Below are 15,579 nucleotides of genomic sequence, written 5' to 3' on the forward strand. Positions count from 1 at the left end.
ACTTGAGATTCTATTGTAATTGTCTTATCAGCTGCACATCAGTTTCTATCGTTTTTAATATGGTTAGTGAATCGTTTATTTACGATACTCCATCAGAAACTCACGTTACAAAATACTTGGGATCTTATCGTAAATGTCTTATTATCAACTGCACATCAGTTTCTATCGTTTTTAACATATGGTTAATGAATCGTTTGAATCGGTTTTAGTCAATCCATTTCAATCGTTACGAATCCGTGAATTAAGGAATCAGATTCATACCGATTCATTTCTTTCAATCGATTTTTATCGTTTTGAAGAACGCCGGGAACGGGGCAACTAGCGCCAGAAGTCGGAGGCCGCTGGGCTCGGTATTCGGTGTCCGGGGCGGCTACCGCCAGGAGATCCTTATAGGAAGAGATCCCTCTTGCAGTTACGATACTGGATTTCTCTGCTTTTCGCTTCGCAGGGGGTCTGCTTATATATTATGACTGGATGTATTTTAAATACGAGAAGCGCTTTCCATCATGCGCGGCCTAGCGGCATTGTCGCAAACTAATCGCCGATTGGTTGATGCGGATTCAATTTATATCATTGATATACGATAGAAAACGAACCGATTTGCTGCCGTAAAAAAGATGATAAGTTGTATGTCAGAAAATCCTGATAAGAAACGATAGATGTGTTGGTTCGGTTAAGTCATATAAATATCGACGAGATGTCTATCGTTTTAACGTTATAAAAACATATACAAAGTAGAAGGCTTTTAAACGATTCAATTTATATCATTGATATACAACAGAAAACGAACCAATTAACTGCTGTACAGAAGATGATAAGTTGTATGTCGGAAAATCCTGATAAGAAACGATAGATGTGTTGGTTCGGTTAAGTCATATAAATATCGATGAGATGTCTATCATTTTATTCTTATATATTCGTATTAATGCATACGGTAAAATTATTACCATAAATAACGATATATACTATATCGTGTATATACGATTGATTCAGACGGGCAATAATTTGTACATATAGAAAACGATTCATAACTATAAAATTTATATAGTTATTTCCTTATTCGGATCTAAAACGATAGAAACCGATTCGATTCGATTAATGTTTTATCTGTCTTCTAAATATGTAACGATAGAACCGATAAGATACGATTAAAAACAATACATATATAGCCGTTTTTAATCGTTTTCTATCGGAGACGGTTACCAGGGGAGCAACGCGGAGAAGCGCAGGCAGGGTGCGATGCTACCGACTACTATACGCGCGATCATTTGCGGCCCCTCGAATTGCGGTAAAACCAACGTTCTGATAAGCTTACTGGAAAGTCCGCACGGTGTACGTTTCGAGAACGTGTATGTGTACTCGAAATCGTTGCAGCAACCGAAATATCGATACTTGGAGAATGTATTAACGTCGATAGAAGAGATTGGCTACTTTACGTTTTCCAACAACAGTGACGTCATTCTGCCGAGTGATGCGCATCTAAACTCAATCTTCGTCTTCGATGACGTGGCGTGCGATAAGCAAGATGCTGTGAGAGAGTACTTCTCAATGAGTAGGCACTCGAGCGTCGACTGCTTCTATCTTTGTCAAACGTACGCAAGAATACCTAAACATCTGATACGTGACAACGCGAACCTACTGATCCTGTTCAAACAGGACGGTACCAATCTGAAACACGTGTACAATGATCACGTAAATACCGACATGTCGTGCGATGAATTTTGTGCGTTGTGCCACGATTGTTGGCAATGCAAGTACGGGTTCGTAGTGATAGACAAGGACAGCGCGCTTTCAAACGGCCGATACAGAAAAGAATTTAACGTGTTCGCGATACCGCACAAGCGGTCAGTCGTTGTCGATACCTCGTCGAGTTAAAACGTGAGATTAACACTCTGCTTTTTCCCGCGATGGCCACGATCGACAGGAGCGAGAATATTCGCGAGCGCGAGAAGATTGTGAAGGAGATTGCGAAAACGAGTGATTCGATTCGTAAAAAACTTCGCGCTTTGAATACCGGTAAGATCGCGAAGGACATTGAGTTGGACGCACACTTTAAGCCTCATCGGACCGTTGCAAAAGATCGCAGACAACTCGATCTCGGTGAAGAAAGAGGAGCCGACGGAGAGCGACGCTGACGTGGGGATCGAAACATTACCCTTTCAGCAGCGCAAGAAGGAGGAGGAGGAGGAGGAGGAGGAGGATGAGGAGGATGAGGAGGATAAGGAGGATTGGGAGGATGCGACGTCGAAAAAGAGAAAGCGATCAGACTCCTGGTTGGATCTCTCATCGACACCGCATAAATCTAATCAATTGAAACGATCGAAAGTACTACCGATAACCTCCACACCGTCCACGACGGCGAGAACCGTGCAAGATACAATTCCCGAATTCCTCGCAAGCGCGAATGTTTTTGAAACCACGGACGACTCGGTCGCGACATCCGTACGAAAGCAGTTGGAAACGTCGAAGGGGCGAGAAACGTTTCTACAAACGTTGCAAAATCACTTGGGTCCACTGGGTCGAGAGTACATCGGGGCTTTTCTGAGCGTTGATCGAAGTATAGACGTCGTATACGGCGTTTATTTCGGCAAGGACGGAATGATGCTCGGTAATAAACGTTTTGACGTAGACAACGCGGATAGCATAATTATCGATGGCATACGATATATCGGCACACCCGGTCTTTATGAGTTGATCTTCAAGAAAATGCCCGATGATGAAATCTACACGGAGGGAGATATAAAAAAGTACAAGAGCCTGCTGTTGGCAACGAGTGCTTATAAACTCAAGTACGATCCTCGCGAGCGAGTACGGAGCAACAGGGGACACAAGTATACACAGGTAATCGCACCGTTGTTCCCTAGCGAATCCAGGAAGAAAAAATCTGGAAAGAGATTATGCATGCCTCGCGCGATGACGCTAACCAACAATAAGATCGACTACGTGCACTGGGACGACCCCAACGAGCTGGTGGATCGTCTCCGATTGCTCGACGCTTCGCGCCAAGCGGGTTACAATGGTCACGACAACGAGATCCTGTCGATCATCGAGGAACTTCACGAGGCTGGGCTTATTATAAATTAAACCATGCGTCGGCGAACCATTTAATCACCATTAAAATGCCGATCAACAAGTTTGGCATATCGCTTGGACGAAGCAAGACGCAACCGAACTATCAATGCAATGGATTAGTCAGAAATTACGTGCGGGATAACGCTTTTGTATGGTTGCCGCCAACTTTGATGCAAAGTCGCGCAAGATTCGACGCGTGGCGCAACCGGAAGCTGATGATGATGCGGTTAACAAACTATATGTGGATCAGTGCTTTAAAATGTCGAGCAATCGACAGAAAGAGTTAGACGAGAAGCTGGCTGCGTTCGAGAAGGATCTGCAAGCGTTACGGATTGCGATACACGAGCTTCGGCATTTGGCCACCGCTAAGTCAGAAACGAACAACAACAATGGATAGCAACAAATGGAACGGCTATGAACGATTAACGGACGACGATAAACGGCAACGACGAACGGTTCAGGAACAGTTCAGGAATAGCTATCAAGCGGCTAACGAACGACTCAGAAACAGCTATGCGAATGGCTATGAACGGCTAGCGAATGGCTATAAACGGATAGTGGACAAAGAACGGCCAGCAGACAAAGAACGGCTATTGAAGAACAATGAACGGAAATAAACGGCTATTGAATTGTTAAAAAAAAGTTTGAGATATAAATCATAATATAATTTCTTTGTGCATATTATTACGCACCGCTAAAAAAACATTACATCCGATGGACGTAAAAATATCGAGAAGCAACGACTCGTCGAAGAACTGCATGCTCCGGCGAGAAGAAATTTTCCACGAAGACACGTCATAGTTCGGGGATACGACGACCTGTGGCAGGCTGACATTGTTGAGATGCGCCCATACTCACGTTTCAACAAAGATTATCATTATATACTCACCGTCATCGACGTGCTGAGCAAGTATGCGTGGGCTTTACCGCTCAAGAGTAAAGGTGGAAGCGAGACGGCTGAAGTTATCGCCAAAATAATTCGAGAGAGCGGGAGATGTCCGAAAAACTTACAAACCGATATGGGAAAGGAATTTTACAACATCGACGTGCAACGTCTCGTGAGGAAACACAACATCAATCATTATTCCACATATTCGGTGTTGAAGGCGTCGGTCGTCGAGCGATTCAATCGCACGTTAAAGAATAACATGTAGAAGATGTTTACGTTCAACGGAACTTACAAGTGGATCGACGAGCTACCACGTCTCGTTGCGGAGTACAACGCGCGCAAGCATCAAACGCTCGGCATGCGGCCCGTCGACGTTACTCCTGCAATCGCTAAAAGACTCTTAACCACGGTGTACAGCGCGATCAAGATCGCAGGTTTGACAAAGTTCAAAGTAGGCGATCGGGTACGCGTTTGCAAGCACAAGACAGTCTTCGAGAAGGGTTACACCAAATTGGAGCACCGAGATGTTTAAGATCGTTAAAGTGCAACGCACTAATCCCGCAACCTATCTGGTGGAGGACCATCGCGGAAAATCTATCGCTGGAGCGTTCTACGAGCACGAGTTACATCGCGCGGCTTACCCGGACACGTATCTCGTGGAGAAAGTACTGCGCAGGAGGGGTGACGAGGTCTACGTGAAATGGCTGGGATTCGATGGATCGCACAACTCATAAATACCCAAGGACAATGTTATTTAATTCATGCAGATCGTATTTTTAAAACATATGAAAAATAAACTATGTAAGAAATATTAAATACATACATGTACAATATTTTTATTAATATTCCTTCTAACAATATAATATACGTTATATTACCTTACCTTATATTACATTACGTTACGTTACCATACATACGTACATACGGTGAACGGTGAATATCCCCCGGGGAAAATGATCCCAACAAAAAAATCCCACTCTAAAGATCCCGAAAAATATGTTCCCCGAAAAAAATAATCCCAACAACAAAAAAATCCCCCTCTAAAGATCCCGAAAAATATGTTTCCCGAATAAAATAATCCCAACAACAAGAATATCCCACTCTAAAGAAATCGGTCAAATTCTGCCTTTAAGGGTAAAGCCAGCGAAATTCTATGTTAAGAATAGATTCGGTCGCCGAAATTTACATTTAAATAGCCGAATATTTCCCGGTAACTGAAGGGCAGAAAAACAGAGCTCTATTGTTGGCGATAATGACTCGCTCCTTTGTCTCGGAGACTCGGTGCGCGAGGCATACACCCGTGACAAAGCGAGCAACCTATATATCAAAACAGCTGATCGGTGACTGGCCTCGAGTTCAGCGTGACATTCGTCAAAACGAATTACTCGAGACGTCGACAACTGATTGGATCAGCCGAATTTTCGGCTCGTTACCGGGGGTCCGGAGGAATCGAGAACATTCTGAAGTTGTGGGAATAAAACCCCGGACCCTCGCGCGCGAGCCCGCTAACGACGAAAGTTTCTCGGAGGACGCGTATCGAAACATAGAGTCACTCGCTTATTCGTTGCTTGTTTCGAATTGTGAAATTATTCGTCGCATAATTCATCGAGTGCCCTAAGTTTGCGAGGTTGTCTGTTAACAATGACGCTGCATTTTGTGACAAATCAGAAAGGCGGTGAAAATCTTGTTCATCGTGGATACGTATATGTATTTCATCGCGAGGGTGCTGGAAAATTCATATGGCGATGTGTTTTACATAAAACCGGCAAATGCCGTGGACGCTGCTATACATCCACCAAAAACAAAACAGGTATGTCAGCATTGCTGTGTGCGACATTGAGTGATTGATTTTGTTATTGATAATATATATGAGTTTATAGGTAGAGTAACCGAGGAATTTGATCATTCTCACGCGCCGGATCCCGCAAAAGTTGAGGTAATGAAGGTAATGGCCAAACTGCGAAAGAAAGCAAAACAAACTCAAGAGCCGACAGGAGTCATTGTTGCTGCAGCCACCGCTGATGTGTCTGTGGCAGCTAGTGGGCAGCTCCCAAGCCGAAGAGAGCTCAGCTGTACGGTTCGCCGCATTCGTCATGTCGAGCAAAACGTACCAACAAATCCCTCCACTATTGATGAGTTTGTAGTGGCCGATGGTTACCGAAACACGTGGAAGAACGAAGTCTTTTTGAAATGTGACTGTAGCATTACGACAAAAAAACCGACCGCATATTGATTTTTACAACAGAACGGAATTTGAATGCATTACGCACGTGTGATGTGTGGTATGCCGATGGTACATTTCGCGTTGTTCCTAACATATTTCATCAAATGTACACCATACATGGGGCTGTTGGAGGAGAGGTGTTGCCGCTTGTATTTGTGCTGACAACCGGTAAGAGCGAGAGAGTCTACATCAAAATGCTGAAAGAGTTGCAGTCAATGGAGCCACGTTTACAACCGGTGACAGTGATGGTTGACTTCGAACGCGCATTTATCAATGCAATCACTAAAGTGTTTTGTGGCGTTAATGTTAAAGGTTGTTTTTTCCACATGTCACAGTGTATTTGGAAACACATTCAACAATTCGGACTGCAACCAGCATATGCTCGTAGTGGTGACTACGCGTTGAACCTCAGGATGCTGAGTGCACTCGCATTTGTGCCCCCGGACAACGTTGAAGCTGCATACGAGGCATTAATCGCGTCACCATTTTACTCTGATCACGCTGGCGAATGGGAAATGTTGCTCTCTTATTTTGAAACAACTTGGATCGGCAATATTAATCGGCGTAAAGTGAGAAGTGGTGCTCTTTTTTCCGTAGCCCTGTGGAACCATTACGTTACTACTCTAGAAAATGGAGATCGCACCAACAACATCGTTGAAGGTTGGCACAACGCCTTTAACATTCGTGCCCAAGCGGCTCATGTTACACCATGGAAATTTATCGATTTAATGCGTGATGAGCAAGCTATGACTGAATTAAAGCTTGAACAGATACTTCGAGGCGACGTTGGACCAAAGAAAACTAGAAAATATCGAGATCGTAATAGGCGATTGCTTAATGTCGTGGGCACCTATGGTAAAGGCGACGTTGTTGAATATCTGCGTGGTGTTGCCCATAACTTAGCCTATTAGGATTATTTATTGTTCGGTGCAATGTACCTGATTATATGTAACTTCGTTTCTTGTCATTATATTTAAAAATTGATATCTCGACAGCTGCATTGTAGCGCAATGTGGTTTGCGGAACTCTTCTACTAGATTATTTGTAACGATCACTAATTGTGCGGTGCAATGTATCTGATTTTATGTAACTTCGTTTCTTGTTATTATATTTAAAAATTGATATCTCGAAAGCTGCATTGTAGCGCAATGTGGTTTGCGGAACTCTTCTACTAGAATATTTGTTACGATCACTAATTGTGCGGTGCAATGTATCTCATTATATGTAACTTCGTTTCTTGTTATTAGATTTAAAAATTGATATCTCGACAGCTGCATTGTAGCGCAATGTGGTTTGCGGAACTCTTCTACTAGATTATTTGTAACGATCACTAATTGTGCGGAGCAATGTATCTGATTTTATGTAACTTTGTTTCTTGTTATTATATTTAAAAATTGATATCTCGAAAGCTGCATTGTAGCGCAATGTGGTTTGCGGAACTCTTCTACTAGAATATTTGTTACGATCACTAATTGTGCGGTGCAATGTATCTCATTATATGTAACTTCGTTTCTTGTTATTATATTTAAAAATTGATATCTCGAAAGCTGCATTGTAGCGCAATGTGGTTTGCGGAACTCTTCTACTACATTATTTGCAACGATCACTAATTGTGCGGTGCAATGTATCTCATTATATGTAACTTCGTTTCTTGTTATTACATTTAAATATTGATATCTCGAAAGCTATAATAAAAATCATGTAATATAATGATTCACATCTGGGACATATATGCATGGGATGTTGTCGATTCGGGGACCTTTTGCATCTGGGACATTTATGCACGGGATCTTTTGCATCTGGGATATTTATGCACGGGATGTTGTCGATCTGGGGATCTCTTTGGTGGGATCTTTTTGGTGGGATTTTTTGGTTCGGGTGATTTTTTCAGGTATCTTATCGATGCCAACCCGTACATACATACCTACATACATACATACATACATTACATTACATTACGTTATACTATTACATTTTATACATACAATACACTACGTTTTCGGAGGGGGTATTTGATAATGTCCCCACGGTAACGTATCGGTCGAATCGGGTATAATGTATCGCTTATCGTCGTACGGACTCAGAACGATTTTTGTCTCGCGGATGGTGCGCACTTCATGTAATTTTGATCTTATACAGAACTGCTGTCGCGTCATTTCAATCTCGTCCTTCAGACACCGCGTGTAATCGTCGAACGTTATAGTACGCGCTACGACGTTACTCTTGACGCCTTTTGCTTTTTTAGTGTCTTTTTTAACATCCACCTTCAACGCATACATCTTCGCTCTGAGTCCAACGAATTCCGTCATGATCGTGCCATTGTTTTCGTCTTTCATTAAGCCCGGCACCTTCTTGTTCGCAAGTGGTATACCGTACGCGTTATCTACCGGATAATCGCTTGTGTCGAATCTGTCGATGTCGCGTTTCATCGTCTCGTACACATCGTCGCACTCGATGTGGTATATGGGTGTTTCTACGTAAATAGCGATTTTTCTGATTGCAAATCTCTCAATTTCGAACATACCTAAAAAAATTTTTTTTTCCTGATTTTGAGTGAATATAGAAGCAGAAACATACCCTGAAAGCCAGCGTACTACAACATCAAAAACCTGAAAGTAATGGCTCATTCATCAGTGATCTGGTAAAGTGGTAACGAGTCGACTTTGCATGTCTAGTAAAATATTGAATTACCTCAACAATGAGTGATTTTGAGAGGAAATGTCAAAAAAATTCCTAAAATTACTTATTCCCGAGATAAATTCACAATTAACAAAAAAATTCAATTTGATAAATGCCGGTTTACCATTTTCGTATGGAATTAGCAGATTTTGATATTCTTAGATAAATATTGACGTCAAGGAATTGGGAATCTGTCAGTTGACTTCGTGATTTAATAAAAATACAAACATGAATCAATATTTATTGGTAAAAACCCATGAATGGCCAGGTGAATGACATGCCAGTAGACTAACATTTCATGGTTGAATTAACCTCACTTTCTCCTGAATTGACGTAAACCAATTTCCATTAAAAATCAAGTTTAGCCTACCGAATATCATCAGAATTTTACCACTAAAAGGAAAAATTCACTGCGATATAATAAAAAAAGATGTGCCAGTCAAATGACGCGTAATTTTATGACATACCTTTTCTCAAGTGTAATACACGATTACGATTGTATCACGCTCGAAACAACCAACCACCAACAATGTAAACAACACACCTGATGTCCAATTCTTGAAATCTCCACACGAGAGTCCCATTGAATCGATGCAACATGGCGGAACCGCGGTAAAATTCAAAATGTGCAATTTCACTCCAAATGTCCGGACCAAGTTTGAAGCCGGTTTTTTTGGTTTCAAAGGGAGATTTATGTTTAATAATGATGAATCTTAGTTCTATATTATGATTGAATGAACATGGGGAATTTTCAATTGAGTTTGCAATTGGAGGGAGTAAGTGTAACTGGAATAGAGAATTTTCGTCAATGGACAGGCCAGGTGACTGACATTTTTAGGAGTTTTTGCATGTTTCCGTTGGATAAGCCACTCCCCAATTAGCAGATTATTGTGCGATACTTCAAATACGATGGCAGTAGAGAACTTTCACAACGCTTGCTTACCCTCCTCTCAATCATGAACATATAACAAGCTTGGACAGTAAAAATCGCTATTTACGTAGAAACACCCATATAAGGCTGTCTGTATCGGTGTACATAACTTTACACTTGTCGCGGTACAACGGTAACATGTACTCGTGATGAAATTTATACAAACATATCTTGGATATATCGAGGATGCACATACCCACGTAGATTGGTTTGTTGAACTTCACCTCGAGTTTTCGCAGTTCGACGGCTACCAGATTTTCCGAAAACACGCTCCTGCTGTGGAAATTCGGTCGCGCGATCATTGCCTCCGCGCCGTATCGTCCGTCCCACTTCGTCAGTAATTTTACATCGACGTGATTGTGTACATTTTCCATCGTTTTCCCGAAAACCGCGTTATTCATTAATTTATATAAATTTTTCTCAAACTCATTTTTGGCCAGTGTTCTAAATTTTGTATTGAGTTCGATGTAAGCGCTGAGCCACGCAGATTGAGCGAATTGCAATACGCGATGTATCTTTGTGACGCGAAGGCCGTGGCGCATGCACTGCTGCAGGTTGCAATAATGAATGACATAACGCTCCTTATTGTATAAAGTTGCGAGAAGTTTGTTCTCTCGCTTGCCGGGCGGTTTATCGCTCGTCGGACAGAACGGTAGGTCACTGTGCGCATCGTGCAGACACCGCGGATACTCTAGATCGACCTCGAGAATATAACCCGTGGGCGAATCCGAAGCGATCGCGCTAAAGTCGAAATTCGAAACGTCTTCGACCCATCGAATCTCCGCGTAGGGCAGCTAGAGTGGCCGACACATCGCCCAGCCGTACAAGTTGTTTACATCAAAATACATCAGGTATGACGACGGTTTCGACGGATCGTGAGATTGCATGTACTTGTTATTGGCTTGCGCGTATCTACCGGAACATTGACTGAGGCCGCCGCGAATACCGCGTTCGATAAACATTACCATATCAATGTCTGTGAGCAGTTCGAAATTTATGCGCGTATGTTTTAACATAGCGTCCCACGTGAAACCCGGTAGAGTGTAATAATGCGCTGAATCGAGTCCGTAACTCGCAACGCAGCTATCGCGAAAATTTTCAAACACGTCGGCCAACAGCAAGACATCAGTTTTCAGGTATAGATCACTGTATTCGCCTAGGGTTCGAACGGAGAATCGCTGCCATACGTTGGCGGCGTGCGCGTAATCGCTCTCGGATACGGTGTCACCGGTCAAGGAACTGTAAAATAAATCGCGCGGCGGTAAACACGTATCCTCCAGCTTTTCGACGCAGTCAATGTACTCATACGGAAAAACACCTTTTCGCGTCAATAATTTGAAATCGTCGTTGGATAACGCAGAAAATTTGGAACGTATAATTTTCCACTTATCCTTATCGAGGAAGGATGCCAAATTTGCGAGACTCATGCTCAGAAATTTGTACGAGTCGATGAATCTTAATTTTATATCGCTTCGCGAATCTGATCTTTCGGCGGTATCTTTTACGTGTTTATTGAATGAGATGTACTTTTCCTTTGTTATAGGTAGTACATTGATTGAGCCTTCGAACGCGGCAGCTTTCTCCATGATAATAAAATGCGCGTCATAGCCCAATAGATTGTGGAATATTACTGGGATGAAGTGAGAATCCTTATAATTCAGATTGCATGTCGAATGTGCGGGACCTCGGTACCTACCGGTTAAATGACAGTGATCGCGTACCCGCGTGTCGTCTGGCGCGAACGGTTTCTCGCACACGTGACATTGCACCGCGCTGTTAAATTTTTTCCACTCGTCTCGCGTGAAATCCGCCATGGGTACATTAGCGGACAAGATAGTCTTTACGTCGTGAGCTAAACGTCTTAGCTCGTCGTACGAGCACCATACGTAATACCCGTCGCTAAATACCTCATGGTGTTGGTATATGCCGGACGTTTCTGGATCCACGTCCGTCTTTTTCAGGGTGCACTCTAAGTCGGCGTATATGATGTATGGGACTCGTTCTTTCCTGCCGTAGTTATTGAATTGCAGCCACTTGTCGTTATCACATGCCCACCAAACACAATGCAACATGTAACGTACAGGTTAGTTGTAATTTCCTACTCAACTATATAAATGCAATATAACACGTGTGTTATATTGCATTTATATTGTTGAGTAGGAAATTACAACTAACCTGTACGTTACATGTTGCATTGTGTTTGCTGGGTGGTAGTCGGATGGCACAGTTGTTCATCTCCTGACAGTCGACGGTGTGGGCTTCCAATTTTTCACTCGAAATAAAATAATGTAAGCATCTGCGAAAAAAAAAATAATTTATTATTTTTTATGAAAAAATATAAAAATATTATATATAATAAAAATATCATATAATAGAAGTATACTCACCGATCGCAGAAGTATTTTTTGTGTTCATTCTTATTAATCTGCGAGCTAATGAAACGCGATAAATTTTTTATCCAGGCGAAATGTTCTACGTTAGCATCTCGCGGATCTTCCACGTACAACAAATTGACATGCTTTTCTCTCTTCTGGTCGGTAAGCCGTATTGGATGGCATATACGTTGATGGAAATGCCGTTGAGATTTTCAAATTTTTTAATTTGACGCAACGACATTGGGAATTCGATGCCTTGTAAATTTAATACTGCTTCATAAGGAGGGTACGAAGATTTTCTATTTGTATGACTCTTGACTGGATGTAGAGCAGCCACCACTGACCACGCGAAACATGCATTGTCCGTTGATTGCACGTTAATCACCGCTTTCTTTAATTTAATTTCTCGCAATAAATCGATGTAACATCCCGCGTGCAATGGATTATATTTGTTTATAAAAAAAACTATCTTTATTGCATATCCCCGCAGGGTTTGCAAGTCGTTTTTATAAGGAACGTTACCCAAACCTTTACACTACTACCCTTTCTCCTCTCACTTTAACCCTTTGGACCAACGGCTTAACGTCTCTTTCCGAAAGACGGAGCCCAGTTTGCTCCGCACAAGAGCCTATCTTGCACGGAGGAGCGCAGCTTCGGAAAAACATTCCATGTTTACATGGCTCTAGTGGACGCGAACCTGGTTCCTCAGATTACAAGTCTGGCGCTCTACCACTAGACCACACTGCCGCCCTTATATTTGTTTATATTTAGCGTTAAATTAAGTATACGTGATAACGCCCACCCGCTATCGCGTTCCTGGAATTTCTCCAGCAATGCTAAAGTGGGCTCGATAACGCGCAACTTATACCACTCTTCCAAATCGGACTCGCAAGAAGTTCACAGTTTCTCGTATTGACACTTTTATTTGCACGTTTATATCGCCCGCCACAAACTCGCCGTTGAACATTGTGTTTATTTTTACACTGTCATGTTGTTGTATGACGTTCCGCACAAGATTGAATACAATGTCTCTCGCATCCTCGAGAAATTTTCGCGGTTCGATGTGATCGGTATTGATTACCGCACCAGTCAATATGCGACTTTCGAAAGCCGTATCTATCTCGCGCCATCTGAGTCCTGTCTCACTCGCACTGTATCCGGCACCCACATGCACGAAACGTTGACGTACCAAATCTTTTATACTTTCGATTCGCGCGATTTGAGCCACCAACGACTGTTGGTCGCCGATTGATAACTGTTGGTTGCCGATTGATAATCGAGGCCGTTTATTTCAGCTTTATTCTTCCAACACTTCGATATATTGCTTGCATCGCTGCTCCCACGCACTAAATTCTTTGATCAAATTCAGTCGATCGGATTGCTCCAACAACTCTTGCTCCATATTCTCGTTTCCTTCGATCGAATTCAGTCGATCGGATTGCTCCAACAACTCTTGCTCCATATTCTCGTTTCCTTCGATCCAAAGATTGCTTCCAAAGACTGCTCGCTCGCTTGCTTGCTTGAGAATACTATGATTTTAACACTATTTTCCATCGTTTTATACTTTTCTTCTATCGCTTTTTCTCTTTTCTTAATTATTTCTTCCTCTTCTACTTCTACGTCGCAGAGAGGTGACATCCCTTAGACCCTTTGAGTCTCAATAATCAAATAAGCTATTTGCTTATTAATAAAAAATGTCGTCCGAATGGTAACATAAACCATGTCTCGACACATAGCTCGTCAAAGGACGAGACAATTGTAGGTCATAATTTATAGCAGTCTGTCATCGGTGCTCAATTCTATAACATTTGTATGGCTCTTATCTGGCCGGATGTACCTTTATAGAAAATATCTTTACTCCCTCCCCTCTCCACCTGAGCAGCTACGGGGACGGATGTCCCGACACGTAGCTCGTCAAAGGACGAGACAACTGTAGGTCATAAATTATGGCAGCCTGTCAACGGCGCTCGATTCTATAACATTTGCATAAGAAACTCTTCGATACAAAATTTTTGGAACGCAGACCTAGAAAAAATAGTCTTCGGTACCATAATTATAACCTAAATAAATATCCGGCTGCAATCTTGAAAGAACCTCTTCCTGCGTTCAGCTAAAAATCTATAGTTTAAGTCACGTAAAATATGGTTTTTTTGTTAAATGCAGACCTAGAAAATGGCCTTCGGCACCATAATTATTTATTTATCTATTTATTTATTTATTTATTTATTTATTTATTTAATTTTCTATTTATCTATTTTTTTTAATTTATCTATTTATTAATCTATTTAATTTTCTATTTATTAATCTATCTTTTTAATTTATCTATTTATTAATGTATTTAATTTCTTATTTATTTATTTTTTTAATTTATTCCCCTCCCCCAACCTGCCACCCACCAACCTGCCACCCACCACCCCCTGCCACCCCCCCACCCCTCCACGCCGTTATCCCCCTCCACGCCGATGACGTCATCCCCTTTCCACGAACTGGTCCAGAACCGGCACTATATACCTACTAATAAACGATTAATTGATCGAGTGTGTGTTGTTCGAGTGCTGAGCGAATATATATTCAGATCATTGTAAGAAGCGAAGACGTTTAGACGCATTATCATTCTCTCAAGTTTATAAAATAAATCCTTCTTTCCTTGGATACCGATTTGTTCTTCCGGTTATCCGACTTCAAGTCTACATATATGTATAATTTACCTGAGACTAATTATTCACTATTAAAAAAATTAGTAATTATTTTTCACTAATTATTAATTTTCAAATAAATAGTAATCCATTTTTGATAAACTATTAATTATTTTAATAATAAAGGAATTATTTCCACTAATTACCAATTTGCAAAAAAATTAATTTATTTTTGCCTAAATACTTATTTTCACGTAACTAGAAATTTTTCTCTGACAAATTATAAATTTTTTAAGTAATGCGCAATTCACTTCTACCTATTATAAATATTATTAATTTTTACGTAATTAGTAATTTTTTATAGGGTAACTCGGGGGAATATGCCACACTTAAGAAAAATTTGATTTTTTTCCTATTTCTCTTTCTTTTTGAGGTATCTTTGTATACTGGTTTTTTTTCCTTCTTTTATCTGTTATTTATATATGGTTTTAATGAAATATTTTAATTCTTTACTATTAAAAAGAAAGAAATACAAAAGTGTTGCAAAGTAGCATATTACCCACCCATGTGGGTAATATGCCACATATACAAACATGTATAGTAATTTAACTTTAGAAGGGCATTCTTGTCTAAAAACATGTAAAAGAATATTTTTATTACTTTCTTTGCATTTCAATAGTACTCTGTGTGCTACAAGTAGTCCAAATTATTCGGAATGCAATTTTGCAAAATATTAAGTACGTAGCCTATAAGCCAAGCCTATAAGCCAAGCA

The sequence above is a fragment of the Temnothorax nylanderi genome, unplaced genomic scaffold, assembly GCF_030848795.1.
Source record: "Temnothorax nylanderi isolate EJ_2023f unplaced genomic scaffold, tnyl_v1.0 TNYL_tig0374_pilon, whole genome shotgun sequence".
NCBI classification, from domain to species: Eukaryota; Metazoa; Arthropoda; class Insecta; order Hymenoptera; family Formicidae; genus Temnothorax; species Temnothorax nylanderi.